The sequence below is a fragment of the Lates calcarifer genome, linkage group LG11, assembly GCF_001640805.2.
Source record: "Lates calcarifer isolate ASB-BC8 linkage group LG11, TLL_Latcal_v3, whole genome shotgun sequence".
Taxonomy (NCBI): domain Eukaryota; kingdom Metazoa; phylum Chordata; class Actinopteri; family Centropomidae; genus Lates; species Lates calcarifer.
The window spans coordinates 4,887,034-4,890,960 of NC_066843.1; positions in this window are offsets into that span (position 1 = coordinate 4,887,034).

Genomic DNA, 3,927 nt, shown 5'->3' on the forward strand with positions numbered 1-3,927 from the left:
CTGAATACACAAGGGCAAATGTTATTCTTTCTGGTTTTATCACAATAACCTTGAGCAGGTTGCTGAATCACTTTCAGTGCTGTTTGCGACCCCCTTAGATCTGTAGAAAATCACACTGATCCTTTAATAAATTAGAGAAAAGTCAGGAAAAATAATCATTATTTGTGAAGCAGAGATGTGTTTCTTATATGTTATCTTGTTAATAATCTTGTGGTGCCTAGAATTTACCACAGGCTGGTCCACTGTGCTAAACCTAGGCTCTGACTTCCTTGACAGGAGGCAAAAATAGAATCCATTAGTTACTGAAAAGTATTTATCTGTTCTCTAAGGCATCAGATTTTTTAAAAGAAAATTGCTGGCTGCCCTTTTGCTAAGTTTGCATTCACACTGTTAAGCACATATGCATATACTACAGTTTTAGTTTTGTAGAAGGTAAACTGAAATATTGAGTTTGGAAGAACGTTTGTTCATTTCACAGCAAAGTCTACAGGAGCAATCAATTCTGCTTGGCAAGTTTACAGCAGCTGAGAGCTTAAAACCAGAAATCACTGCATACTGGCTCTTAACCAATTCAATCTAGTCCTTTATTCATTTTGTTTCTGTTTCATTTACCCTCCTGTTGAGTGATCTGGCACTGTCGTCTCTGCTCTACTCAGGCATCGGTGTAATGAGTTTACTGGTTGAGTAGCACATCCATCGAACGATTCAGCACAGTCATACTGATATGCAGGCAACAGGAATGCAGAACGCTACACCCACCTGCTGGCAGGTGCAGCAGACTGTGTTGAATAGTCAGCATGAAAGTGAATGTAATCCACCCACCACTTACTGTAAGTGTTTATGCATTTCTATAAATGCTTTTGTAAATCTGTGGAGTGTCATTGGCCTTTGTAGTTCGCAGAATGCCCAGCACTGTGTCCTGCATGTAGCATCTTTTATGTTCCCTCTGTTCAGCTGATTGGTCCAATACAAAGAGAAAAACAAGAAAACCAACTCATCAGAGGGAGGAGATGCAGGTGGTGAGGTTCTTGTGGCCATTCTGTGAAATTACTTTTATATACAAGAAAGATATTCAAGAACAAAATGAGGACCACAAGCAGTTTCCTGAGCAGACTTTGAGAATCCTGCTCAGTTCACTAATGAAAAACAACAACATACTTCAGTCTGTGTCCCATGAGGTCTTGGGGGGGCCTGGGCTAAAACATACAAAAGCCTTCTCTAGTAATGAATACATACTGCCACCTGCTGTTCAACTGACTCCAAGACAGAGCAGTGACTTTAACTCTAAAGGATCAGTTCCCCCAAATCACAAAGAACTGCATTTCCTAACTCAACCAAACTGGTATCAAGCCATGCAGACAGGTTTGGCTTTATCTGCCATCCCCGTTACAGTGGAGGTGAATGGAGTTTTGTTTGTGCAGCTTTACAAAAGGAAAATCTGAAACTGCCAAACGCAGCAGCGACATGTTGCATCAGTAACGATGCACATAGAGAATATAAGTGTGGACTGATGCACATATGAACCCTGACAAATTACTTCATTAATATTAATATTCATACAAGGATTCATATTGTATCAGATTGCAACTATCAATTTGTTTTCTATTGTTTTTAGTCTTCAGTGTTATCATACACAGTCAGTATAGCCTTACAAACATACTCTCTAAATCTCACAAGCTGTATTAGGTGGAAATCTAGGTGGTGGACACAAACAAAAGTGAGAGAGCCAGTCCACATTAACATGAAAGGACAACCTGTCACAGGGTTTGGCTGTGCTTGAAATCTAAACAAACCATCCATTGATTTTTGTCCAAAAAAAGTCCAAACAAGGTCTCAGAAGACAGCCTCGTCCTCCAAACTAACTTTTAATCTACTTAACACAGTTTCACAGGATGCAGTCTGCGCCACTGCAACAAACCAGGAGCCTTAGCTGTTTTCTTACTCATCAAAATAATTCTAGAGACTGGAAGCATAGCCACCATGACTGAGACCTGTCCCCTAATAAACATAACAAGAGTCAGAGGGTTTGATGATCAAAACAGCAGCCAGGACTTCCATGACTTTACACTCCTATATACAAACAAGGAAAGTTCCCAATTCCATGCTGCACATATAATCCTCCATCATAATATCTATATAATATCTCATGTTGTGTAAATTTGCTCTTTGCTCTTTACATGCCAAGATATTCTCCTGTTCAAATTCTCTGCACAGAGCTCACCCAGAGTCATACACATTTCACATTAGATGAGACAATACATAAAACTGTGTGGTACTCCTGAGGCAAATCTGAATAATTCAAAATGTGGTTGTATGTGACACTATTGAAGCTACGGTTACGCAGTTTATTTGTAAATATTTCCCAAAAAAATGTTTATCTTGAGACCAGTTTGTTATCCTGAACCTCCACAGGACATGTTTCATCTGAGTGCGAATTGAGTCCATAATGGCTCAGCACACAGGCTGTAATCTCCCTAAAGGAGATAAAAATAACCAACACTTCAAACAATCCAACAACACCACAAACTACAGCTCCCAGAGGTATGAAAAGAGCATTATATTTTAACACTTTTGCAGGTGAACTGTGTTGTTGTTATTGTGTACTGAACATGTTTATGACTGATTGTTTGTACTTTAAATAATACCATTTGTCTCCAGAGGGAGGCAGTGTTGGTCTTCAGGGGAGAAAAGATGACTCAACAATGTTGACCTGTCCTGGCACGTGGTACCGCATCATTCAATTATCTCATTCACAAAACCAATAACTGCTCTGTCAGTGGGGCACCTCCAAGGAATATCAGCGAAATTCAAGGCGACGAGACCCATAAAGACAACCCAGTCACCTCGAACTACTTAATTTGATGGACTATTTTATGTTGGCGCGCTGCATTTATTGGATCCCCATTAAGAAGTTATGTTGGCACTAAATCAAGAGGCGTAATGTGCAGAGTATTTATGCTGTTTCCCCAACAGTAATAAGAAAAAAGGCCTTTACACTCAGTGGTTATTAATCAGACAGCAGCCACTGTTAACAAATAATTAATCAAAACATATACAATTTACAAACATTTCTATTTAAAGATAATCAGCCTTCTGTTATCTTGATATGAAGATTTCTATTATATTAAGAGTTCAGTTTTGCAAATTGAGAGATGAATGGAAAAAGGTTTACCTACCAGTCCCCCTGCAGAACAATTTATCACAGCAAGATTGGAGTAATTACCTCACAACCTGGTCGTTAAAGAAAGCGTGACTGTGTCACTGTGGCATTTTTTTATTGAATAAATCAAAGCTGCAGGGGCTGAAGTGACTGATGTGAACAAGAAATCTACACAGGAACTGGTTTCAGTGCGTTTGAAACTGCTCCCATGACCAGACATTTCTGAGCTGTTTGTCTCTGCGCTCTCCACACAAACACTAATAGAAACGTAAGGGCAAAAGTACAAACAAGGCCTAAACTGTGCGTGAAGACGAACTGAATTGTTGTTGGCCAGCAGGTAAAAAAAAAGAAAAAGAAATGTAATAGAATTAAGATAGAAATAATAATAGAAATTATTTGTGTGATTACAACGGTTAAGAAGCATCTGCATGTTCCCTATAAAGTGATTACAGCAGGAACTCAATAACAATCTTCTGCTCAAACTCCCCATGCAAGGAGCTATCATGCTGAGAAACAGGGATATTACAAGGTTAGAACAGGAGGCTGAATTGCCTCCATTAACTCTCTGAGTCCCGCTGATGTTGTTACTAACATTATGGGCATATTTTACAGATGCCACAAACAAAGAAGATAGGGTCACTCTGAAGAATTCGTCCCACGGACGCTTTATTTCCTGTTAAATGTGACCGATGTGACTCAGACATGAATATTAGGAAGGCGTGGCCAGTAATCAAAGTACCGGAGTTTCCAGGGAGGGCTGTGCGCGT